Consider the following 27,973-nt stretch of genomic DNA (forward strand, 5'->3'; position numbering starts at 1 on the left):
CTCAGGTAAAATCTTGCCAAAACACGGGCATGATTTGCTACCTCCACAGATACAGCAGCAAAATCGTGCTGGTTCCGCAAGAACTTATAAGCTGCCGCGGTGAGCGCAATTTAGCGTTCTGGCTCATAGCCCACTGCTGAGTAGAAGGTATGCCAATGTCCATGAGGTTTGATGTCTGACAGGATTTTGAAAAGCTCAACAGGAATATATCAAAGGAGTGGATATAGCTCTGTTTTGGCTGCCTAATATAGACATCTCTTTTGTTCTAATGCAGGCCCAACATTGTTTGGCAATCCAATATAAAGTGACCAGATTTTAGATTTAGATTTGTTAGATTTGTATGTCGCCCTTTTCCGAAGACTCGGGGAGGCTCACAATAACAACAATACAATACACAGAGTACAAATCCAATATAAGTTAAAGAACGAAATTTAAAACCCATAGATATTAAAAATAATCATTACTGCACAGTCACACCATTCTCATATATTACAGTCAAGAAAAAAGATGGTAGTGGGGGAAGAGATAGTTATTCCCCCCATGCCTGGTGACATAGATAAGTCTTCAACGCCTTGCGGAAGGTGGGAAGAGTAGGGGCAATTCGAATCTCCGTGTAAATCCTGGTAAATAATCCTGGTAAAGCAGGATACCATTGCCAGGGTGGGTGAGTGGGACGGACAACCCCTCCTTTCCCGATGCCCTCACTTTCCCTCTCCTTTGCTCCCTGGCTTTAGGCCTGGTCTCCTTCCAACCACTTTCTTTCACCCGCAAAGAAAACCTGCACCAAAACAAAGCCTGTCTCCCACACACCCAGACAACCCTCTGCCCTTCCCAGACAACAGCTGTGCCCCTTCCATCCCCAAGGACAAAACCTGGCCTTTTGCAAGTGTGAGAGGCAGAAGGGGAGGAGTTCAAGGGGGGATACTTCAGCTGACCCTCCACTGGCTATTCAGCAGGCAGCTGCCAGGGAAAAGGAGCCCCGCCCTGGGAGTGCTGGGTCGGACCAAGTAAGGAATTATTGGGGGAGGGCAAAGAAAGTCTGTGCACTGGGAGAGGGAAAGATGGGAGGGGGAAAGAATTGAATTACAGCCCTCAAAGCTGCAGCTGATGAAAAACTCCAGGTGGTGCCAGTTCTCTTGTAAGCTTACCTGGACGCAAATAAAGAAGAAGAAGGGATGTTGACACTTTTATTCCACCCTCCCTAAGAGGACCTTCCCTTCCTTTCTGTGTCCCTCCTTCCAACAGCTTCCAACTTTGCCCTGTTGCTGCCGCTGCTCTTCATCCCTCCTTCCTCCAGCCATTTCTGCCTTGCCCAATGGCTGCAACCCCAAAGGGAGAGAAATCCACCCCCGGAGCCCTACGGTGGCCGATCCACCCCTCCCAAGAACGGCTTCCCTGCACCCACCAGCCCCACCTACCTTGCCTGCCTACCCAACTTCTGTAGGGAGGGGCCGAAATCAGATGCCTCCCCCTACAAGACCCCTGGAGTAAGGTGACTAGACGTCCCATTTTTAAAAAATTGGGACTTTTTAATAACACTGCGGGACGCGGGACAAATTGCTCATAAGCGGGATTGTCCTACCAAAAGTGGGGTATCTGGTCACCTTGATCCAGTACCTATTGCCTATAGCCAATTTCTCAATTTTATCAAGTATTGGGGAATTCTGGCTGGCAAGTTCTGGGAATTGAAATCTCGTACTTTCAAGTACGTATGTAACATCTGATTTAATATGAAAACATTATTTTTAAATGAAAAAAAATCCTGTGGATCTCACAATACCTTACCAATCTAGTTTGAACATACTTGATGACACATTACTTTGGATGTAGTATTTTTTCAGACACATACATTTTTCTAGCATTTTGTATGCCTTCTGCATACAGGAAAGTACATTGTGTATGCTGTTTGTGCAGATACAAAAAGTAATGCATTGTTAAAGAAATGGGGGAATACTGTAGCGATTATCATGATGCTAGATTTATGACAATATGTAGATATTTCCTGAATATATTATTTTAAGCAAGCACTCGCAATAAACAATCACTTAATGAGTTCTATGTGTGCTGCAAATTACTTTTTATGAGGCTTGTTTGAGATGTTTCAGCCTCCAGAGGAATCTACCAGAACTACTTGTGCTAGCAATGTGTGTTGCAAGCAGAGCCCAAAGCAAAGCAGGCATCTGCCACCAACTGTCATAAAATATGTTTTGCAGTTATGAAAACACCATAACAGGGTTGGGAAGAACTTATAATAACCATCACACAATATTTATGTCTTTTGGAAGAATCAGAACAATGTATCTTAGATCTTCCCAGACCAAGAATGGGAGCAACTAGAACACACAATGAACTTATGCACAGGCCATCTTGGGCACAGCTGCTGTATGATTCTTGAGTATGAACCATGAGTACAAATGGACCCCCAAACTAGGTAGTGCTCTGCACGAGGAAGTACAACTCATTAAAGAGGAAAGGTTGAAAATCTTTAGAGCTAGAGCCAAACAAATCTACTCAGTCTTGACAGGATTGAGCCTGAGACAGTAGTTTCTTCCTCCCCATCCAAACCTATAGAGTGGAGGTCTTCACATTTGGCAACTTTAAGAGTTCCCAAATTCCCAGCCTTCTCAAGCTGGCTGGAGAATTCTGGGAATTGAAGTCCACACGAATTAAAGTTGCCAAGTTTGGGGACCCTTGCAATAGAGCTTCCAGGCACTGGATGAGGACTTTGTCCACACTGACACCACCACCCTGGGTTCTGTCATACCTAGCCCCTACCCTTCATAGTGCCACTGCTCCAGCCTATCTCTTTTCCTGCCCTCAGTTCTTTGCCACCCCTCACATTTTTCTCCAAGTCAATGTATTCACTCATATATACTGTACAGAATACCCATTCCACAAAACACCCATTCCTATTCCACAAAACACCCACTACTCCATTCACTTTTATTTCAGATATGGCTAGTGATGACCAGAAGATTGGAGTGATTACAGTAATTGTTCTTCCCTCTTGACAAAAGTCTAGTTGTTGTTGATTTAAAAACTATATATTTGCTGCTTTTCCAAAATGGGTATAAGAATCAGTCTGGCAAAACTGCTTTGACCACTGATATTTTATGTGGTTTAATTAATTTTTGCTAAGATTGGAATTATATTTTTACATACATTTCTCTGACAACATCTAATCTTGACAGCTCTGTATTTTAGATGTAACTTATAGAAAAAAAATAATTATCCACCCCATCATTCATTATCATTCTATAGATTCTATCATTCCATAGTTAAGAAAATAATGGTGAAGATCACCCATAATACTGTAGGCTAATACTATAAAATACAACATTACCTCATTATGAACAAATAACTAAACAAACAAACAATAAAATTGAAATTTAAAGTCCATTTTTTTAAAAAAACCTCTTGAATTTCCAACTCAATATGCATGAGTCATATTTAATCTAGTAACAGATAGTTTACAAAATTGACCCACAGACTTTTGAGAGTAATATTACTTACTGTACTTCCTCTTGGAGAATGAAATGGTTCTTAAAAACATTACTTTATTGGTCTTTGAATACTGTACAATTGTTTATTATAGTTCATTCTTTAGTAACTTACTTTGAAGCAATTTTTTCTAATACATGAATCTGAAAATAATAAAGTATTAACTTATAAGCATGTTTTGAACTGAGAATTACTATGCAAAATTTGAAGCAACTCGCTATCTAAAAGTTAATTTGAAGAAGCTTCAGTCTAGTTAATTCACACATTAATATAGGACATACAAATAAGATTGGTTTGCTTAAAAATAGATTTTATCTCTCCCCACTAAATCTAGCATTATTTCATAACAGAAGTGTGACTTATGTGGACTGAATATTGAATGGGTAACCTATTGAATAGGTATGAAAAAAGTAAAGTAGATAGTTCATATTGATGATGATGTTCGCCTATCGCTTTCAAAGAAGACCTTGATTTCTTGGAGGGGATGTCAATACTTGCAGGGGAATTGGATTAAAGTGAGGTCAGAGGTGCGCATAGTCAGCCTCTCCCTCTCTTTCCGGATTCCATCTTGCTCCAACAGAGAACAAGAGTCAAGACAGTTGGAGATGGTCTGGACGCAGTGGTTGACCAGGGTGTCTTTTGTGTCTTGCCATGCTCTAAGTGTATAACATCGCTTGCAGAGACCGCTTTCAAAACCATTGTCCTACTCTAATAGATTTCATCTACTCAGTCCACTGGAATCTGTCTTCACATGCTTGGAATAGGCAAGTCCCTATCTCCCCAAAGTCAATGATCCAACAGCTATTCTCAACCTGGTTTAGCCAGCCTGTTGGAACTGTTACCTGGTGTGTGGCTGCTGTGCATGCTACAACTACTTGGAGCCACAGGTGAGAGCTGAGTGACAGGTAGGAACCAAAGGTGAGTGAGCTGCCCTAAAATGGGCTGCTGTAAAAGGACATGACATGCTCCTACACCAGAGGTGCTAGCCCTCCCTGAAGACCCAATACAATAAAATGAAGAGGACAAGTGGTAAAATACATATGTGAGACAGAGAGGAGGAGGGGAGGAGAGATGGGGAGAGAAAGAAGACAATTGCCACTACCATGTTTTCTGCTCCTCTGTTGCTGGAATTATGGCTGCTTGGAAAGATAGATGCAACAGTCACATATTTCCTACTCATTAAATGCAGAGCAATGAGACCAAGGCATGAAGAGGCTGCCAGAGCTTGAGTGCCAATCCCAGTAGTGGAAGTGATGTGCTGTCATTATTTAACTCAACTGTATGTCTTTCCTTGGCTCTTACTTTTCATCCTCCTTGGTGCAAGGAACCATTTTTTTTTTAAAAAAAAATTCCCCTTCACTAGTGATAGGAGAATCGAACCTACACAATTCGGATCCACACAGAATTTTGCGGTGTTTGGTATGCCGAACACGAACCCAAAAGTTTTTGAAACTTCGGGCAAAGTTCGGGGTCGCATTCAGTGTTTGGAGCTTTGACGTCACCGGCAGGTTGCTAAGAAGTGATCACCTTGGCGTCCTTAGCAACCTGCCAGTATACGTGATGTCAAAGCTCCACCCCCAGCATCTCTTGGTGGGATTCCCTGTTCGGGTTTGGGCAAATTTTGCGTAAAGTTCGTCTGAACTTGCAGAACCCGAACACTGTTGGGTTTGCCTATCACTACCCTTCACACATTTCTTACTTAGTCTTTGGAGGACAAAGCAGTGATGGGCTACCAAAATTTTTACTATCACACTGTGGCCGTGGCTTATACATTTCTTTTCAACATCTTTCAGTGCAAATTGGGTGCTCTGGAGCTCCATTTTTGCTACCCCACTGCATTCCCCCCCATCTGGGTAGTAGCCCACCCCCTGATTATCTACTATATAAAGTGTATGTACACACACACACACGCACAGCTCTTCTAAAATTATACACATTCAAACTCATTTACTGTGATAGGAAAAACATACCCAGAGCCCAGAAGGGGAAAAAAAAAAAAACCACCTCAATTTCCTATTTTTAAAGCAAAAAGAGAGACTTATTTACCCAATTGAGGGAACAAGGTGGTGAGGAATGGTGTCAGCGAAGCGAGTACCTGTGCCTATGTGGCAAAGCGTAACAATTTATATAGGCCGAGGGTGGGGTGGGTGGTCCAGAAATACCGAGCCAAGTGGCAAGAAAATCGGCCATTGTTAAAAAAAAAAGAAAAGCAGCAAGCGGAGGATTGGGTGAGCATGGATGGGGGGGCGCAGGGATCAGATCGGTTTGGGGGAGTAGCCAGCCAGCCATCTCTACTGGTGCAGCAAACCACTGGCGCCATCACTTACTGGTCCACCCAAACCAATCCATAATCCAGAAACATTTCACCCCCCGCTCATAAGGCCTTCAAACTTGATAGAGAATGAGATGGCATATAAACTTCATTCCTTTTGCTTGAGTCCTCACCTATTCAGCTCTGCAGCCAGATTAGGTATTCCTCTCTTAGTAGCTACTTACTACTAAATCCCTTATTCTCAGTCTTTTTCAACCAGATTTAATGAAAAGGACATGTTTTACGCTATGTAAATCTTGGCAATGGATATGTTGTAGTACCCAATTCATTTAGTACCCGATTCATCTTTAGAATGGAATGGAATGGAATAGAATAGAATAGAATAGAATAACAAAGTTAGAAGGGACCTTGAAGGTATTTATGCAGCCATGCTGGTTACTTTTGAGAGCTATTATTATTATTTTCTTCATTGGTATTGTGCTAGACTGGACATTTATAATCTCACATTTCAAAATTTCTCAACCTTATTGAGTTGTTTTCCCCTTGAGGAATCTCATCCGTGGAATTCTTACCAAGCTTTCTCTAAGTTTATTGAAATTAAAGTCTCTTAAAGTCCACGACTCTAGTCTGACTTTGTTCTATTGCTGGTGCTTGCATGATGTTGAATTCCAATATTGCATGATCACCCCACCCCTCACAAGTTCCTGTAACTTTAACACCTTTTATCATTTCATCTCTGCTAGTGAGAATTAAGTCCAATATGGTTGATTCCCTTGTTCCCTTCTCTACCTTTTGGGAAACAAAGTTGTCTGCTAGGTTTGTCAGGAACTTGTTTTATCTTCCACTTGATGCAGAGTTTGTTTCCCAGTTGAGTCAGGGTAGTTAAAATCCCCCATTACTATTGTGATGTGCTTCCTACATACTTTTGTTAGCTGATTAGCTAAAAGTTCATCTACTTTCTCGGTTTGGTTGGTTGGCCTATAGTATAGACCAGTGATGGCAAACCGATGGCACAGATGCCACAGGTGGCATATGGAGCCATATCTGCTGTTGCCCTAATCAGCTCCAACATGAATGTGCGTGCAAGCCAGCTGATTTTTGGCTTGCATAGAGGCTCTGGGAGGGCATTTTTGGCTTCCAGAGAGCCTCCTGGGGGTTGGGGGAAGACATTTTTACAATCTTCCGGCTCTAGGGAAGCCTTTGGAGCCTGGGAAGGGTGAAACACGAGCCTACTTGGCCCACCAGAAGTTGGGAAACTGGCCATTTCCAGCCTCCAGAGAGCCTTTGGCAGCGGGGGGTGGTGGTGGTGAGGGAAGTTGTTTTCACCCGCCCCAAGCATTGAATTATATCTGTGGGCACTTGTGCATGATTGATAGCACACGCACACATTCTTTTGGCACCCGAGGAAAAAAGATTCACCATTGTCTCTGGTATAGACCAATGGCAATGTCATTTCTCCCCCCCCCTTTTACATTGACACAAATGCATTCCAGGCAGTTTTCATCATTGTTGTGCTCTATTTCTGTAGAGATGCAGTTATATTTAAGTTTAAGCTGACTTTATGTACAGTCAGCTAAATGGCAAGATCATACTTGCATGCATATTGAAGGTTTCCTTCTCAAAGTGAGCAAGGCTGATTTTAAGTGGGAATTTTAAAAAGTGAAATCAGTGCCTTGAACATTTACTAGGTGAAAAGAGCTATTTGACGAATATAGTTTATCTAGTACACTGAGACCATATATACCAAAGGCATTCCTTGTGTGTCCAATCACACTTGGCCAATAAAGAATTCTAAATCTAAATCTAAAACTTCCAAAAGGCAAAAAAGGCCTGCATATTGATCACACATTGTGTGATCTCTGGAATATCAAAGGCTTTTCATTTCTGTGTTCTTCTTAGCTTTGCAAGTCCTCTGTCTAATTTCTATTTTCTATCGAGTTGATTCATCATTCATAGGAAGAGCTCTTTTGCATTTTTAGAAAGGTTTTTGTTTTATTTTATTTTTCTTCCACTTCAATTCATTTTAGAGGTCAGCTGCAGAATACTGATCTTCTCTACCATCCCATTCATCAGATTATTCTCTGGCAAAAAACTTATTTTATAGTCAACAAATAGAACTAAAGTTGGGGAATGGGGACAGAGCAAACATTGACTATTATTTTCTTTCAATTGTGGCTGGTAGATTTGCAGCCAAAGATTGTTTCCTGCCTTATTTCCCAATTCTTTTTTCAGAATAACTTATTCAGCAGGCAGCAGAGTTGTATGCATATAAAGTATGAGTGACTTAGAAGGGAAAATCAGGGAATTCTAAATGTCAATACATTTTCAACCTGCTGAGATCTAACCTTTGCTACTATTTACCCACAAATTTAAAGTTCCACAAAAAAATCTGAGACAATCAACCAATCATAAAGTGTCTGTTTTTGATGTGTCATTTCAAGAGAGTTAATACCAAGTGTAATAGATATTTGTGTAGTCAGGGCCTATGCTGTTTCATCCATGCAAATTACCTTGATATAGATGTAACTGGGAATGGTGACTGAAGATAGGCAATTTGTAGTCCCAGAGCAGGTTTTTCTTTTTAAATCATTGCATAGATAGGTTATTTCTGTAAGCAAAAATTAGGTAGTTAAATCTCTCTTTTGGTTTATGGAAGCATGATAATGAAAAAGATTTCTTTTCATCTTCTATTCATTTAAATGGAAATTATGTTCAAGTGAGTTTCTGTTTGAAAATTGGACTTTAACCATTCAAAAATTGATCCAGCTGATACCTTTAAACTCTGAAGCTTTGCTATTCTGCTATCAGACAAGAATGAAATGTATTCATTTGTCTACTCTACTTACTACCAATATATTTAGTTTCAAGCTGTGTATCATCATGACCACAAACTTTGAAAATAAGAATGATAAGGTGAAAATAGATGAAGATAAACAAGGCAAGACTTATTAAGGACCAAGAAAAGTAAGTGATTAAAAATTAAACATGTGCCTGCATGCACACACATAAATAGAATAGATTAATAGAATTCTTTATTGGCCAAGTGTGATTGGACACCCAAGGAATTTGTCTTTGGTGCATAGGCTCTCAGTGTACATAAAAGAAAAAGATACATTTGTCAAGAGTCATGAGGTCCAACATTTAATGATTGTCATAGGGATCAAATAAGCAATGAGGAAACAATCAATATTAATAAAAATACACAATTCCATAAAATTTGGTACATGGGTTCCTTGTTGCTCTGCTTGCTAGTAAATGCACTCTAATAGCATTGTTCCAATATCCTGTTTGAAATAATGATTCAATTCTCACAGTGGAAAACTATAGATAGAACATTGAAGTCTAATTTGAAACAATCATTATTGATTGATTGATTGATTGATTGGATTTGTATGCCACCCGTCTCCGAGGACTCGGGGCGACTCACAACATATCAAAACAATATCTAAATTGGATATTCATTTAATTGGATATTTTAAAAAACCAATTAATATAGATAAAAACTAAAAAAACTCTAATAACATTTAAAATCATTCATTCCCATTCACACAGCAAAACATAATACACTCGTTGGCCAGGTGGCAAGGGTCTAATGTCCCCAAGCCTGGCGGCAAAGATAGGTCTTTAAACTTTCATGGAAAGAGAGGAGGGTGGGGCAGTGTGAATCTCTGGGGAAGCTGATTCTAGAGGGCCAGGGCTCCCACAGAGAAGGCTCTTCCCCTAGGTCCCATCAAATGACATTGTCTAGTTGATGGGACCTAGAGAAGGCCGACTCTGTGGGACCTAATCAGTCGCTGGAACTCATGTGGCAGAAGGCAGTCCCAGAGGTAATCTGGTCCGATGCCATGTAGGGCTTTATAGATCATAACCAACATTTTGAATTGCATCTGGAAATCAATCAGCAGCCAATGCAGTCCGCAGAGTGCTGGAGAAATATTGGTATGCCTTGGAAGGCCCATAACCACTCGCACGGCTGCATTCTGGATGTTTTGAAGTTTCTGAACACTCTTCAAAGGTACCCCCATGTAGAGAGCATTGCAGTAGTCAAACCTCGAGGGATAACAGCATGAATGACTGTGAATAGAGACTCCCTGTCCAGACAGGACCGCAACTGGTGCACCAGGTAAACCTGGGTGAATACCCCCCTCACCACAGCTAAAAAGATGATGGTCCAATGTCAGCTGTGGATCGAGGAAAATAATGCCCTGCCCTCAAATAGGTTCTGAAGTGAGCCCCGTTTTTCCATAATTCAGAAATCTTTTGATTTTTCTTTTAAATGTAAGCAATGGAACTTAAAATATTTATAATTTGGAATTCATGAGTGCTCATTCTACATACAAATATGTTTTGTGGATTTTAATTTTTACCTCTTTTTTGGTTTCTGCTCTTTTTAATTTAAAATTTTGGGGGTATAAGCTACTTAGTGATCCTTCCCTAAAATATTGATCATCATAAATATAAGAAGCTCAATAAATAAGAAATTAAGACATAAAATGTAGTCATGTTTTTCTACCAAAAAGTCAAATTGTTTCACACATGTTCCTGAAGTTATTCAGAGCAGTTCACAACTAGTTCCTCTGAATAATTTGAGACAATGAAGCTACAAATCTTAATGTCTAATTTTTCAGAGCCTGTAATGTAATTCTCCATCTTTCTTAGTGACCTTTAGCTAAATATTGCAAATGCTCTCCAAGAGCCACAACTTGTTTTGTGCAGAAGTTTTCCTAACCTTTGAAAGCATTCTTTCAATAAATATAATATTTTTCAAATAAAGATTTGTTATATAAAGACAATAGAAGATGAAAAAGAAGCAGACTGGAAAGAGGAAAACCTTGCATCCCAAAAGAAAATAACCCTCTCACCATCTTCTATATCCCCATTCAGCCATGTATTTGTTCTCATCAGTAGCTTATTATTTTCCATTAACAGATTATAGACAACATAAAACGGTAATAAAGGAAACAAATACATGTTATGTGTCTAGCAGTGAACATTTAGCTAAGTAGATGCTTTTATATTGCCAATATTTTTCTTCACATCACAAAAACAGATGCTTGCATTGAAACAGAGGTCTTTCTTTGTTTCCTCTGTCTCTAGGGGAATGGAGAAGAATTTCCTAAATTTGTAAGAAGTAAAACAAGATGGTTTCCCTCTGGGGTTAAAATAGAAGGAAACGTTTCCCCAAGGAGAGTCTGTAAGAGGAATACAAAAAAAAAACGAAAAAGGCAGCCCTGATTGCGCGATTGAAGCTCTTGGTATGCAACCCATGTAAAAGCAACAACAACAACAAAAGACAGGGCTTTAACTATAGATGCTTTATTTAATTATTTATCGAACTGTCCATTTCACAGCTATCTTCTTAATATTTTTTACCCCCTTTTCTGCTCTAGGCTGCCCTTGCTTTGAAATGGATATGCAAAAATATAGGTTTGCCTTGTTCACTGCATATGTTATTTTAAATATTAGATTTGTTGTTAGCCGCCCCGAGTCTACGGAGAGAGGCGGCATACAAATCTAATAAATAGATAGATAGATAGATAGATAGATAGATAGATAGATAGATGATAGAGAGAGATAGAGAGATAGAGATAGAGAGATAGAGAGATAGAGAGATAGAGAGATAGAGAGATAGAGAGATAGAGAGATAGAGAGATAGAGAGATAGAGAGATAGAGAGATAGAGAGATAGAGAGATAGAGAGATAGAGAGATAGAGAGATAGAGAGATAGAGAGATAGAGAGATAGAGAGATAGAGAGATAGAGAGATAGAGAGATAGACAGATAGAGAGATAGAGAGATAGAGAGATAGAGAGATAGAGAGAGAGAGAGATAGAGAGATAGAGAGATAGAGAGATAGAGAGATAGAGAGATAGAGAGATAGAGAGATAGAGAGATAGAGAGATAGAGAGATAGAGAGATAGGCAGGCAGGCAGGCAGACAGACAGATAAACAAACAAACAAACAAATAAATAAATATGAGCGTCTATATACCTCTTCCCAAGAATTATCATTAAAAGCAAATGCCTTCACTGGGATTGGTGAAAGATTAGAAAACGTATACACACAAGGATGAAATCAGGAAAATTGGGTGAAACAAGCTGCATGGTCTCATACAGTAAGTATACAGTAAGCATACAGAATGAAGCCTATTTAGATTAAAACCAGCAGGTAAGGGACCAGTCGATGGAAGTTCTTTATGCAATCAGCTTGCACAAATTATGGGGAAGACACACGACACTTATGCAATATAGTGCACTGTGAACTTGATCATCAGCATATTACAGATTCAGCTTGGTCTGGTTCATATAAATGGACTGTTGGTGGAAAAAAAATGACAGGTTGGCTGTAAGGAAAGACTATGCCAAGTTAGGGCAGCAAGTGGTGGTGAGTATTCACAGAATTAGGGTTGCAAAGGATTTGAGGGAAGGGGACATGATTCAGTTGCCATTTCTCCCTTCTGGCTCATAATGTATCCAGATATGTTGAAATCTAAATGTTTTGAGCTTGTCTGTGTCAGCTTTAGTGATTAAAAAGAAACTGGGGCAAGTATTAATTTATATTCCCATAGGAAAGCATCTTTCCCTAGGGACGAAAGGAAGAACTGTTGGACTGAATTGAACTGTCATCAAGGATAAAGTTGTAAAAAACTGCAGACATAACTCTTGGGTATGGATTTGAAGGAGAACCTTGAAAAACGGCTGGCAAGTAAAATAGATTAGACAGAAGATGGATGTTGAAGATGTACTATTAGTTTTAGGACAAAGAAAATTTAGCTTGTGATCCTCAAAATGGAACAGCAGTTTTTATATTTCCGAAGGCTTGTTAGTTCTGGAGTGGTCTAAAGTCCATGAAGCAGAGTTAGTCACGGTAGAGACAAGATCAGAATGGCATGAAGAACACTGAGAAACAAACTCAAAACAATACACAGAGCATAGAATAAGTGCCAGAACCTACCAATCAATGTCATTTTGAATTATGATTTTGTACTGTTAAAGTATTAGCTAGGCCTCCTCACTTGGTGCCAGCTGCAAATTTGATAATATCCTTTCTGTTCCATTTCATAGGTTTAGACAAGAAAAAAAGGAAGAAAGAGCTCAACAAAGAGTTTCAGAGAGTTAGTAAAAGAGACAAAAATCAGTGTTACGATTTGTAAAGACTTTGAAGATTGAGATAGACATGAAAAAGCAGAGAAAAACAGAAGATCTGTGGCTCTGCCCCTGCTTTATAGAATACCCTTTCCCTATCAATCTGGCAGGCCCCCACCTTGTTAGACTTCCAGAAGTCCATTAAAATCTGTCTCCTCTATGCAATCACTGGAATAAAGCAGTGGAACCTGTGGAGGGTTGTTGGGATATTTTTGATAGCAAAAGGAAGGAAGGAAGGAAGGAAGGAAGGAAGGAAGGAAGGAAGGAAGGAAGGAAGGAAGGAAGGAAGGAAGGAAGGAAGGAGTTCTCTGGAGATGAGGTCAGGCATGAGTTTGAAAGCTCAGAAGAGAAAACCTCTGGATTCCGGTTACCAACTTTTGTGAGTGGCCCATGACCAGCTCAGTTAGTCACATTTTGTAGAGGGTGAACCAGGTCCATTTTGGTACCCTAGGCCAGTGTTCTTGACAACTGAGTCAGAGAGTGAGAGTGAGGGAGAATTGGAACCTACAAAACCTGGAGAACCACCAGAGACTGTAGAAACCACAATGATGGTAATGTCTGACTCGGAGGGGGAGGGGGACTATTAGATGCCAGGGTCAGAAGGTCATGAAGCAGACAAGAATATCTTTATGGGAAAAGTTCTAGAAGGCGAGTCTATGAAAGAAAGCCTAGACAGTTATATCTCTAGGAAACAGTTGACCACACCCAGACAGTATATAAGGGAAGATTTATGGGTAAAAAGGTGTGGAGATTCAACGTTTGTAATGGTGAAGGTCCTAGATCTGGGGTTCCAGAAATGCTTTGCTGGCAAACTGCTGTTATCCCTTTAAGTTCATTGTGCAGAGATGCAGCTGTCTGAGGAAAGCCTGGGGATTCGTGAGTGTGTGTTTAAAAAGACATTAGAGCACTGAAGAATGTCTAAATTGAATTTGGCTCCCGGCCGCAGTCATTCATTATCTATTGCTCAATTTGCCCAGGAAAACTGTCAACATGGAATAAGAGCCTGGCCTTGTTTTGTACAAATCATTTTTTAAAATAGGTGTGTTTGTTTTGAATTTTATGCAAGTGGGTTCTCCTTTGTTCTGATCCGGGTAGTCCCAAACAGAGCATCAACCCAGATATGATCTTGCAACATTATCCTGGTACACATATATTTGTCTTGATTAACAAAAGATCTCTGAACTAGGAAGTTCCAAGTACAAATTGGCAGGCTAAAGCACACTACTTAGAAAAAGGTTAAAGAGCATCATGTTGCTGATGACCATTGGATAATTGAAAAAGCCCAGGAATAAACCAAAATTGGTTAGCACCAGGTTAGATATCAGAAAACTAAGTTCTAAGCTCTAATCATGAACTTGTACAGGAAAGCCAATTGGGTGACTTAGGCAGTTAGTCATTCTCAACCCAAGTCACTTCATAGGAGGAGAAAGGAGTACTAGGTATGTTCACTGCCTTGAGTTATTGATAAAACCATTATATAAAATTTAGAAATTCATTTGGAATTTTTCAGGATAAAAAATATCTAGTCACTGGTTATGTTATTATTTTTATTATTGCAGCTCATCTTAAAAGAAGTCTGGATTGCCCATAACAATAAAACACATAAAAAGCATAAATATAAACTGTATAACAAAAACTAAAATCCTGGCACCTCTGTAAACCTACAGTCAATGTAACCTACAACCCTACCACCCCTTTTCTCCAGTGTTTGGGTAGAAGGGTCAGTTTTTAATGGCCTTCTGGAGGTGGAACAGAATGAGGGGCCTGCCAGATTGATAGAGGAATGGTGTTCTATAAGGCAGGGATAGCCACAGAAAAGGCATGCTTCCTATTTATTTATTCATTTGTTTGTTTGTTTTCTCAAGTACATATTGGTGGTATACAAAGATATAATAATATTTATATACACTGCTAAAAAAAATAAAGGGAACACTTAACACTATATAACTCCAAGTAAATCAAACTTCTGTGAAATAAAACTGTCCACTTAAGAAGCCACACTGATTGACAATTTCACATGCTGTTGTGCACATTCAGTGCTGTACAGAACAAGTATTCAATGAGAATATGTCATTCATTCATATCTAGGATGTGTTACTTGAGTGTTCCCTTTATTCTTTTGAGCAGTATACATGATACTAGTAAAAAAAGAGAAAGAAACAGTAGGACAAGGGACGGAAGGCACGCTGATGCACGTCCCTAACTGATATCTTAGGAATTGGGAGAGGTCAAAAGTAGATAGTCTAAGGGTAAAGTTTTGGGGGCTTAGGTGATGATACTAGAAAGTCCGGTAGTGAGTTCCATGCATCAACTACTTGGTTATTAAAGTCGTATTTCCTGCAGTCAAATTTAGAGCGATTTACTTTAAATTTTTATCTGTTGTGTGCTTGTATGTTGCTGTTTTGAAGTTGAAGTAGTTGTTGACAGGAAGGACATTGTAGCAGATGATTTTATGGACTATGCTTAGGTCGTGTTTAAGATGACATAGTTCCAAGCTTTCTAAACCTAGGATTGTAACTCTAGTTGCGTAGTGGAGGAGTGGAGAGTTTTTATTAGATTTAGATTTTATTATTCTTATTATTTAGATTTATTATTAGGAGGACAGGGCTTTTATTAGATTTAGATTTTATTTTATTAGATTAAATTTTAGAGGCAATATTTTAGAGGAGGGAACCTGGAATGTGTCTTCCCTAATGGATATAGTAAAATGGGCAGAACATGAAGGAACAGATTGGACCAGTTTAGTAAAGTCACAAAACAAGACTGCACATTCTCCACTTTAAAAAAAAAAATTCTACAATATATGATGAATATAGCTTAAGGGAAATAGATTAGAAGATGAGAATGGTTTACAATTAGAGGAACAGCCATCAATAACCTGCCTCATAGTGATAACTACTAGCTGAAAATGCAAAGGATCTACATGCTCCAGTAACGAAAGACAAGAGAAGACCGTAAAAATTGGGCTACTGTTACATGTAAGACAGCTGAATTAATGACAACAATCAGTTTTAGAAATGCCAGTGAAGATTTCAAAGTACTAAATGGATTCCACCCTTTAGGAGTCACCATCAACAGTAAAGGAACAAGTAATCAAAAAAGATGCCTTGGACTAAATGGCTATGGAGATTCTCAGTCACTCAGAACTGAAGAAACTTCTTGGATGAGAAGCAAAATGTCTTAAAAAAAAAAATCCCCCAGAAATTTAATTTATAATTTAATTTAATTTAATTTATAATTTGATATTTAATTTAATTTAATTATTTAATTTAATTTAATTTAATTTAATTTAATTTAATTTAATTTAATTTAATTTAATTTAATTTAATTTAATTTAATTTAATTTAATTTAATTTAATTTAATTTAATTTAATTTAATTTAATTTAATTTAATTTAATTTAATTCAATTCAATTCAATTCAATTCAATTCAATTCAATTCAATTCAATTCAATTCAATTTAATTTAATTTAATTTAATTTAATTTATTCAACCTCTATGCCGCCCAATCCCATAAGACTCAGGGCGGCTTACAACAATAAAAAACAGAAAGTCCAGTTGCCACTTTAAAAAGCATCTTTGGTGGACTAAACACTTGGTAGAGAAATCATAATGACCTTGGAAAAGATATTCAGATACTGAGAGATGTCTACACCAATAAAGACTAATATAATGCAAGCAATGTGACACTAAATGGAAGTGAAAATTGGACTTTGAAGAAATAAGATAGAAAGAATATTAATGCTTTTGAACTTAACATTGAGAAAACTGCTGAGAATACCATGGACATGCAAGGAAAAAAAAATGGATCATTGAACAAATCAATTCAGCATTCTCACTTGAGGCACAATTGACCAGCCTCTTAGAATGGATGGGGTTTTTCTTTGTGTTAGATTTCGATTCGAATAAGAGATATTCTATCCCACTTGATCCCCTGCTCGGTGTAGATGGATAATGTAATTTGATTCCATTTTAAAAATATAACTTGGATAAATCAAACACAGAATACAAAATAGAAGAGAATGAACTTGGAATTTTCTATTTAAAAGAATTAGAGAGATGACGAGGGTAACAGATTTGCTTCCATAGAAAGAGACTCTGCTCCCAGATCCTTATATTTTGTAGATACTTTGCCAGTAGTGGGTTGCTACAGTACGGTTGAGGAAGGTGCACTGGAAGCAAAAGTTGTGCTGTGTGTGCAGCTTCTTTTCTCCTGCGTGCTTGCGTGTGCAGGAGTCCTTGGAGAGGGGCGGCATACAAATCTAATAAATAGTAATAATAATAATAATAATAATAATAATCCCAATGTGTTTTTGCTGCTGTGCATGCGCAGGGAGCAAAACTTCATGAGAGTACATAAGAAAATAAGAAGAGCCATGCTCAATCAGTCCGAAGCCCATCGAGTCCAGCATTCTAATCAAATCTAAATAATAATAATAATAATAATAATAATAATAATAATAATAATAATGGTAATGGCAATGGCAATGGCAATGGTAATGGTAATAGTAATAGAGTTGTGGTTAGCTCTGGCCCTGCTCCTGCCCCAAGGACTGTGGATGTGGGGGAGACATCCACATGCTGCAGGCCTGTTTTGCCCCCCGGTGGAATCTGCTGATGAAGGCTCCTCTGACCAAGAAGACATGAGTGAAAGGGAGGAGGAGAGTGTGGCAGACAGCTCAGAAGGAGATCAATTATCTAGCTCCTCCTTGGATTCAGAACAAGAGTTAATGATACAGCCACGCATGCGGAGAGCGATGCATAGGCAACAACAACTGAGAGATTATTATCAAAGAAAATGAGGCCACCTGTGGTTGGGTGGGGCTGTGGTAATTAGTGAGGCTGCTATAAATAGCAGCCTGTGGGTTTGGCCTTTGCTTTACTGACTTTGACCTTTTGTGTGCTGATTTTTCCCCGCTTTGAAACTAACCCAGAGCAAAGGGTGTTTCACTTTGTGAAAGAAGAAGGACTGTGAATTGCCTCACAGCTGCAAGCTAAGTATCACAGAACTGATAAGGGACTTGTACAAATTACCAGTTTGTTTGGAGACGAGTGCTCTTTGCTAGACCAAAAGAGGGCTTAGTTTAAGTGAATTTTCATTATAAAGAACATTGTTTTGCATTTTCAAACGTGTGTGTGTCTGAAATTTGTACCTGTGAATTTTTGGGAGGAGTCTACCAGAGAGCCCGACAGAACTAATAGTAATAGTAATAGTAATAGTAATAGTAATAATATTAATAATAATAACAACAACAATAACAACAATAACAAAACAATAATAATAATAATTCTGTGTCACCCAGTGGCCCATCAATTGTACATGGGGATCTTGAGCAGAAAGAGAAGGCAAGACTCTCCCTTTCTTCTGATCCCCAACAAATGGTACTCAATGCCCGCCTGATCCAACATAGAGTACGTGCATTCCTGGAAGATATGTCCCTTCATAAGATTTTGCTTCCTGTGCATGTGCAGAAGCAAAAACACACTGGGACATGCCTGCGTGCACACAGGAGAACAGAAACTGTGCGTGCAGTGTGCCAGTAGCAGGGGTAATAGGAATTCGCCTCTGTACTTTGCCCACCGCTGAATTCATTCTTTGACTACAGGTAGCCCTTGACTTATGAGCACCCTAACCCTAACCCTTACAAAACTTTTGCCAGACCCATCCTTGAGTACAGCTCATCTGTTTGGAACCCATATCGCATCTCAGACATTAACACCCTTGAAAATGTTCAAAGATACTTCACCAGAAGAGCCCTTCATTCCTCCACTCGAAACAGAATCCCCTACGAAACTAGACTTACAATCCTGGGTCTTGAAAGCTTAGAACTACGACGCCTTAAACATGATCTAAGTATTGCCCACAAGATCATATGTTGCAATGTCCTGCCTGTCAAAGACTACTTCAGCTTCAACCACAACAACACAAGAGCACACAACAGATACAAGCTTAACATTAACCGCTCCAAACTTGACTGTAAAAAATATGACTTTAGTAATTGGGTTGTTGAAGCGTGGAACTCATTACCGGACTCCATAGTATCATCCCCTAACTCCCAACATTTTACCCTTAGACTATCCACCGTTGACCTCTCTAGATTCCTAAGAGGTCAGTAAGGGGCGTACATAAGCGCATTTCCGTCCACTGTCCTATAGTCTCTCCTATATCTCATATTTCTTCTCTACTATATCTTCTACAACCTTTATTGTGTATTATTGTGTATTGGACAAAATAAATAAATAAAATAAATAAATAAATAAAATAAAAATAAATTTCTGTTACTAAGGGAGACATTTGTTAAGTGAATTTTGCTGCATTTTAGGACCTTTCTTGCCCCAGTTGTTAAGTGAATCACTGCAGTTTTTAAGTTAGTAGCGAATCTGGCTTCCCCATTCACTTTGCTGAGCTGAAGATTACAAAAGGTAATCACATGACTTCAGGATACTCCAACCTTCATAAATACTTGCCAGTTGTCAAACATCTAAATTTTGATCACGTGACCATCGATTCCTTTTTTCTCCTATTGGCAATTTTTGTAAGTGTGGAAAAACGGCCATAAATCACTTTGTGAAGTGCCAGTGTAATTTTGAATGATTGCTAAATGAAGTGTTGTAAATCAAGGACTACATTAGCAAACAATGTTTCCTTAGAGACAACGATGCCATTTATGATGTATAGGAAGGACAGATATTTGTACTGTACTATATTATGCTTTAAAAGTATGTGTGAGATGGTAAAATACAAACAGCAAACATACTTATATTATTTTATAATATTTTATATTTTGTGAAATCTCTTTTCCTTCCATTCCAGCATTAAGTGCCAACTATTCCTGGCCAATGCAGTAGGATTGTATATGCGTTAGATAAAACAGGCCAAGGAACAGAAAGAGTTTGGGTTGGTTGTCATTTTTCATGTGATTTAACTTGCCAGCAATTCAGGCCAAATGAATTAACCTTCCCCTCGAATAGGTAATCACCACCTGCCTTTAAGAAACGTTACCATTGTTCTAACAATAAAATGGTAGTAAATATAGCCAAGCAGGTTGTTGAGCTTTTTCTGTACATAAAGACACAGCAGAGCATTTACCTTAAGGTTTCAAGAAATCATTTGTACTTTCTTCTAAAATGGGGAGAGCTGCATTTGACCATAATCAGGGGTGGGTTCCAACCTACCTCGCTGCCAGTTCGCTTCCTCCCACACCTCATAAGTTCACCTTGTGGGCAGGCTTAAGGGCAGGTTGCTCTTACTGAATATACTGGTTGTGCATCATAACAAATCTTGCATATGCATGTTCTCTGCACTCTGTCACGCACAGCTCCTCATGAGATTTTGCTTCCGTGCATGCACAGAAAGCAAAAAAGTGCCGATATCTCATGAGAGTGAGATTTTGGAGAAGCAAACATGTGCAGAAGCAAAAAAAGGCTCAAATTGCATGCATATTGTTGTATATTGTATATCTAATAAATCATAATCGTAATCGTAATCGTAATCGTAATCGTAATCGTAATCATAATCATGACCGAATTCTGAAGCATAACACACCAGACATCTTGATTGTGAAGAAAAAGAAAGTATGGATCATCGACATCGCAATCCCAGGAGACAGCAGAATTGAGGAGAAGCAGCTAGGGAAATTAGTGAAATACGAAGATCTAAAAATCGAGCTGCAACGACTCTGACATAAGCCAGTGAAAGTGGTCCCAGTGGTACTTGGCACGCTGGGTGCAGTGCCAAAATATCTCAGCGGACATTTGAAAACCATAGGAATTGACAACATTTCCATCTGTCAATTGCAAAAGGCCACTTTACTGGGATCGGCAAACATAATTCGCCGCTACATCACGCAGTCCTAGGTGCTTGGGAAGCGCCCGACTGGTGATGAAATACGAAATCCAGCATAGTGATCTCGTTTGCTGTGTTGCACTGACATAATGATAATGATAATGATAATGATAATGATAATGATAATGATAATGATAATGATAATGATAATGATAATGATAATGATAATGATAATGATAATGATAATGATAATGATAATGATAATGATAATGATAATGATAATGATAATGATAATGATAATGATAATGATAATGATAATGATAATGATAATGATAATCCCCTTGCAAGATTTTGCTTTAGCGTATGCACAGGAAGCAAAAAAAAATTTTTTTTAAAAAAAGATGGCGCAGCGCAATGGACTTGTGAAGACCATGCCAGAGCCATCTCATGCACATTGTGCAATCCACGGGCTGTTACCGGAACAGAGCTCCAGGGCGTTCAGATAGCAACCCACCCCCTGGGCAGGTCTCATGTGCGCACATCGTGGGTGCATGCGTGCTTCACTTGAGCATGCACTGTGCCAAAAAACTCCAAAAAAAACAAAAACAAAAAAACCACAAAACAAGATAGTGACCCCATGCACAGTGCCAGGAACTTGGCTTCTGCACATTCTTAGAAGAAAAAAAATAAGTAAATTAAAAACAAAAATTAAATAATAAATAATAATTTTAAAAAGAAACTGAAAACAAGATGGTGACCACATTCACAGTGCTGGAAACTCAACTTCAGCACATGCTCAGGAAAAAATATTTTAAAAGTTCAAAAAATAAATTCAAAAAATAAATTAAAAAAATAAATTTAAATTAAAAAAAAAACCAGAAAAAGAGAAATGGTCGTGCCCACAGACCAGCACTGACCAAACTGGTTCTGTGACATCATTGTGACACCACCAACAGGTTGCTACCAGTTCAGGTAAACCAGTATGAACTGGGAGAAATACATCTCTGACCATAATAACAATATACATGAAATTGAAAATGCTGTATATATGAAATATGTATTAAGGGGGTTAAATGGAATTACTTGGCCAAAGGGATTAGGATAATAAATCTGTGAAAATGGAAAGCAAGCAATGCTTGGTTGATCTCAGTGGGGAAGAAACATTTTGAAGAGTTTATTTTAAGAACCTTAGGAAAGAATAGGGACATTGATTCTTAGCATATAAACTATGGGGAAAACAAAAAGGCCTTTTGGGTGCCTTTCTGAAGTAACAAGCTTTATACAAGAATGCTGATCCAGGTAAATTGCTTTTCCTGACATTGTTCTAGGGAAATATCCTAGATTATCATGGTACCCTTGTGCATGTTTTATTAAAATGCATGTTCCTCAAGGAATTGAATGCTTGTTTACACAGGCAATATATGCATATACATTAGATAAACTAAAACGGGCTTGTTTCAATGAGAGAAGTTCCTTACATGTTTTATACCTGGGCAGTTACATTTGTAATCATAGGTTGTCGATTTATGATCACAATTGAGCCCAAAAATTATGTTGCTAAGTGAGACATTTTTAAATGAATTTTGACCCATTTTATGACATTTCTTGCCATGGTAGTTAAGTGAATCACTGAGCTGTTAAGTCAATTACAAAAAATAGAATAGAATTCTTTATTGGCCAGGTGTGATTGGACACACAAGGAATTTGTCTTGGTGCATATGCTCTCATGGTTGTTAAGTGAATCTGGCTTCCCTATATCTTCTTTTCCAAGATGTTGGTGCATATATATGTGGCGGCTCGACGCTCCAGAGACCAGTATCTATTAATTAATTAATTGTTTATGTATTTTTTTAGTGACTGCTCTGCACGTTCAGGCACAAGTAGTTTATAGCCGACAAGAGTTATTAAGTAAAAGTTAATCTATCTGTGAGCTGTTTGACAGTATTACTTGGTCTATTGTATGGATGTTTGGGTGGTTCAGGGTGCTGAGTTTGTGGCAGGTGGGACATGATTTTGGGATGGTTATGTGTGTGTCAGGCTTGGTCTTTAGGCATTTTATGAATTTTATTATATTGTAATGTATTGTATTGTATAATGACAATAATAAAGTATATATCTATCTATTTATTTACTTTGCTTGTTAAAAAGTCACAAAAAGTAATTACATGATCCTGGGATACTGCAACTGTTATAAATATGAGTCAGTTGCCAAGCATTTGGCTCCCTCCCCCCGATGTCCGTATTGCTGTTCACAGAACAGAACAGAACATAATTCTTTATTAGCCAAATGTAATTGGACACACAAGGAATTTGTCTTGGGTGCATATGCTCTCAGTGAGCATAAAAGAAAAGATACATTTGTCAAAAATCATGAGGTACAACACTTAATGATTGCCATAGGGGTCACCTTAATGGAAAGAGTTCTCTTACTGAACCCTAGGGTTGCCATAGGCATTTATATTTGAATATGCCAACACAGGCAGGTTCAAATACCAGTAAGGGTATGGCTAGCTGGTGAGCAAGTAAGCTTGAAATAGATCTATACTAGTCTCCCTTCATTTTCATAAACTTTTTATAGCTGACAACTATAAGTTTAACATATTTTTGTTGATAATGAAAAGGAAGGGAAACTACTATATTCGAATTTATTTGCTCTTGTCAGCCAGTCATATAGCTTACTGGGATTTGAACCTGCAGCCTCTCCCTTGTAAGGCCTTAGCCTCTAGACTACAGGCTCTCTTCCTAAACAGCTTGTACCAGGGAAGGATTATATGTGATTTTTTTTGTCAAGTCACCTTACTATACCCAGGTGGCATTCAATGTCCTCTTGTGGGCATGCCAGCCATTGGCCAAGTTCAACTCCACTGTTTATGTTTATGTTTATTTAGATTTGTATGCCGCCCCTCTCCGCAGACTGTGTATGCACGGGTGTCTCCTGCCAGCCAGTTAATTGTTGGGTCTCTGCCAAGCATGTGCAGAGGTGGCATGTGTGCTAAGGTGGCATGGTGCATGTGCAGGGGGTAGGGCATGCAGGGTGGGGGTCTGCATGTACATTACATTTTGCCAGCCATGCGTGCTTTGGGCACTCAGTCCAGAAAAGGTTAGCCATCATTGACTTGGAACAACTTTTTCAGTTAGCCAAAGGAATAGGAATGTGTCAATCTTTTGAAAATAGGCCACAGTCTTCAGAAGGAGATTGGACAGAAGTAGATGGAATTTTTAAACTTGATGGGAAAAGACCGATAACAGTGTTCTATCTTTTTTAAAAGAAATCTTATCACCTGGGCTATTGGGCAATTTTGTATGTTCTATTTAGAAACATAGAAACATAGAAGTCTGACGGCAGAAAAAGACCCCATGGTCCATCTAGTCTGCCCTTATACTATTTTCTGTATTTTATCTTAGGATGGATATATGTTTATCCCAGGCATGTTTAAATTCAGTTACTGTGGATTTATCTACCACGTCTGCTGGAAGTTTGTTCCAAGGATCTACTACTCTTTCAGTAAAATAATATTTTCTCATGTTGCTTTTGATCTTTCCCCCAACTAACCTCAGATTGTGTCCCCTTGTTCTTGTGTTCACTTTCCTATTAAAAACACTTCCCTCCTGGACCTTATTTAACCCTTTAATATATTTAAATGTTTCGATCATGTCCCCCCTTTTCCTTCTGTCCTCCAGACTAAACAGATTGACTGGCACTATATCAGATATTTTTTGTACAGGGCTGCTTGGCATTATACTCGAAACTTTCCTGCATCTCAAACGTGCTCTGACCATTATTGAACGCTGATGCCATCTTAGGCATCAGCAAATTGAGATGGACAGGAATTAGACAATGGCTGTTGGAAGATCAGACTATTTATTAATCAGGGCATTAAAAACAAAGAAGGAACATTATAGTTTTTATAGTCAGGAAGAATATAATACAAATAATACTAGGATACAATGAAGTCAGTGATCAAGTAATATTGATTAGATTTTCCAGACAAATTTTTATCATTGTGGTAGCTATTTATTCTTCAACCACTGATGCAGAAGAAGAAACGGCTGATGAATTGTAGGATCAAGTTCAATGAAATCAGAAGAATATACAAGATGTGCTGGAGATTGGAGTGTCAAATTTGGAAATATTAAGGCAGAACATGTAATTGGATTGTAGGAAACCAAAGTGAAGCAAGCAGTATACGCAGTTTTCAAACAACCAAATATTCAAAATGATGTACTCTATACAGTGGTTCTTCTACTTAAGAACTTTTCTAGATAAGAACCAGGTGTTCAAGATTTTTTTGCCTGTTCTTAAGAACCATTTTCTACTTAAGAACCTGAGCCTGTAAAAATTTCCCATGAAATTTGAGAATGATATGAAGGCCTGGCCAGTTTCCTGCCATTACCCCTGGGTTTCTCTCTCTGATGCAGTGTATGGGAGGCAGCCTCGCACCGGGTGTATGGGAGGTACATGCTCCTCCTCACCACTTCAGAGTCCCTCTTCTTTTTTAAGCCTTAAAGTTTTGGATTTTTTTGATTCCCCTCACATCATCTTCTTCCTTCGGCAGCAATTGTCCTCCTCCTCTTCTTCCTGCTCCTTTCACCCAAATTCCGAGCTTTTATTTCTTTCCAATGGGTTTGCACGTATTATTTGTTTTTACTTTGATTCCTGTGGGAAAAATTGCTTCTACTTACAAACTTTTCTACTTAAGAACCTGGTCATGGAACAAATTAAGTTCTTAAGTAGCGGTACCTCTGTATTATATACCGTATATGGAATATATATTGTAGAAAGCTGCACCGAAAGAAGATTAATGTGGTTTTAAAACTGGAGGAAGAAAAATCAATTACCTGTGCTATGCTGATAAGCTACTCCATAATGATGAAAGTCAAGGAGCACAGCGAAAATGTGGGACAATATTAAATATAAAGAAAATCAAACTAAGGACAACAGATACAATGACTTGTCTTAGAATCAACAATGAAGATAATGAAATAGTGAGTAGCTTTTGCCTTTTAGGATCAATTATCATCCTGAATAAGCAGTGTATAATGCACTCTAACATTAGTAGCTATGAGGACCTTCAAAAAAATATTCAAACATTGTGATGCTTCTATACTGTAGCTACAAAGATCAATATAGCACAAGCAATGGCTTTCCATGTGATAATCTATGGAAGGAAAGAAAGTATTAATTCTTTTGAAATTTTTAATTGAAGAAAATTGCTGAGAATATTATGGATAGGCAAGAAAACAAAGACATGGGTCATTGAACAAATCAACCCAGAGTTTCCAGTTGAGCTTCAATGATTTATTTCAAATTATCCTACTTTAGACACGTTGTATAGAAATCTAACTTTCTAGGCAAGGCTCTACTCTTGGGAAACATAGAAGAATTAAAAACAAAAGGTTGATCAGCAGCAAAGAGATTAGATTCAGTTGCAGACAGTGCTGATGAGTGCACTGTTGGTAGACTGAAAAAACCCACCACAGTTTAGAGGCAAATAGTCATCGAAAAAATGTTTCTATATGGTTGCCAAAACTTAGCAATGATTTGAGTTCATATCACCATAAATCATCAACCATAACTTTGTGTAGATATACACACAGTTAAGGTTGCACAGGATGATTGACAAAGTTCAGTCCCTGCAAATAATAGAACTGTTTCCATAATGCCTTCAGCCCAATCAACAGTGACTCAGTCAAATCTCCTTTCTACTGTTAAAAATAATTGTTTGAAAGACCATAGCATCCTCGTCCAGTTTTTCAAGGAAGTGTCTAATACAATATATTGTAGAGTAGTGTATAGTGATGTATACTAATAATAGAGCAGCATTACAAACTCAGTAAATATGTCTGAAAAAGTACATATAAATGTACATTGAGAAATATAAAATAAAAAGCACTAAAATGCACAAATAAATGGCAAGTAGAATAAACTTTTCGGTGGTACAGAGGTGTGTAGCACTTCTGAATTGGGAAGATTCTTAAGTCTGAACTATTAATTTTTGTATGGCAACACCAATAGCAGATGTTGTTGAGTTGAGAAGAGTGGTTATAGAAATAAACAAATGTGAGTAGTTTTTAAAGATAGTTTCTGTTGAGTATGTGTAACTCAATGTAAATAGTTGAAAAATAGCTGAAAGCGCCTGATTGGCTAAGACGCTGACAGTTGGGTTTTGGCGGGAAGCCTAAGTGTATAAAAGGAGCGTCTGACACTGTGTAAAACCAGATGCGTTCCTTGCTGGAGTCACTTGTCAAAAAGAGCTGAATAAAGGAACCGTTTTAAAAGCACGAGCTGCCTCAGACTTTTCAGTTTCTGTATGCCAAAAAGCAACAGCACTATTCATTCTCTGCCCTTCTGGAATAATTTAATAGTAGGATAAGGATTGAATGCCAAATTATATAGAAAGGGACACAGAAACTTATGTAACTGATTTAATTCAGTTAAGCTGAGAGTGGCAGGATTTTGTTTTCCCAATAACATTAAAAATAAAGTTTTGACCTTATCAAGAAGAAAGTCCCAGCAACAAACAGAAGACATTAGATAATCTGTCCATCTGTCTGTCTGTCTGTCTGTCTGTCTGTCTGTCTGTCTGTCTGTCTGTCTGTCTGTCTGTCTGTCTGTCTGTCTGTCTGTCTGTCTGTCTATCTATCTATCTATCTATCTATCTATCTATCTATCTATCTATCTATTTATCTATCAAGACACAGTTTGGTATAATGGTTAAGGACATTAATCCAGAAATTGGAGACTCTGAATTCTACTGTCTTGCTTTAGGCAGAAAGTCATTCATTTTTTTTTCAGATGTAGGAAGGAGAAAATGTTTATTATTTTAATAAAAAAGGAATAAAAATAATACAAATTTTGAAGAGTAAAATAAGAAAAGGAAACTAATAAGTTGAAAAGAAGTACCAAGAAAGAAATAGAAAAGAGAAAGAAAAAAGAAAACAAAGACAAGGACAATGCAAGGCAATGCTATGGTTTTCTTAACCGCAGTTACAAGTATATTTATATTTTACCCTCTCTAATGTTTCAACATAATTCCCTTCTTTCTATATTTCACTCTTTCTAATTACCAAATTAATAAATCACAAGGGTTTTTTTTGCATGAATATGGCCATACAGGTTTCTAGTCACTAAAAATACAGTGGTACCTCTACTTAAGAACTTAATTTGTTCCGTGATCAGGTTCTTAACTAGAAACGTTTTTAAGTAGAAGCAATTTTTCCCATAGGAATCAATGTAAAAGCAAATAATGTGTGCAAACACATTAGGAAAG

This window comes from Erythrolamprus reginae, chromosome 2 (assembly GCF_031021105.1).
Source record: "Erythrolamprus reginae isolate rEryReg1 chromosome 2, rEryReg1.hap1, whole genome shotgun sequence".
In the NCBI taxonomy this organism is placed as follows: domain Eukaryota; kingdom Metazoa; phylum Chordata; class Lepidosauria; order Squamata; family Dipsadidae; genus Erythrolamprus; species Erythrolamprus reginae.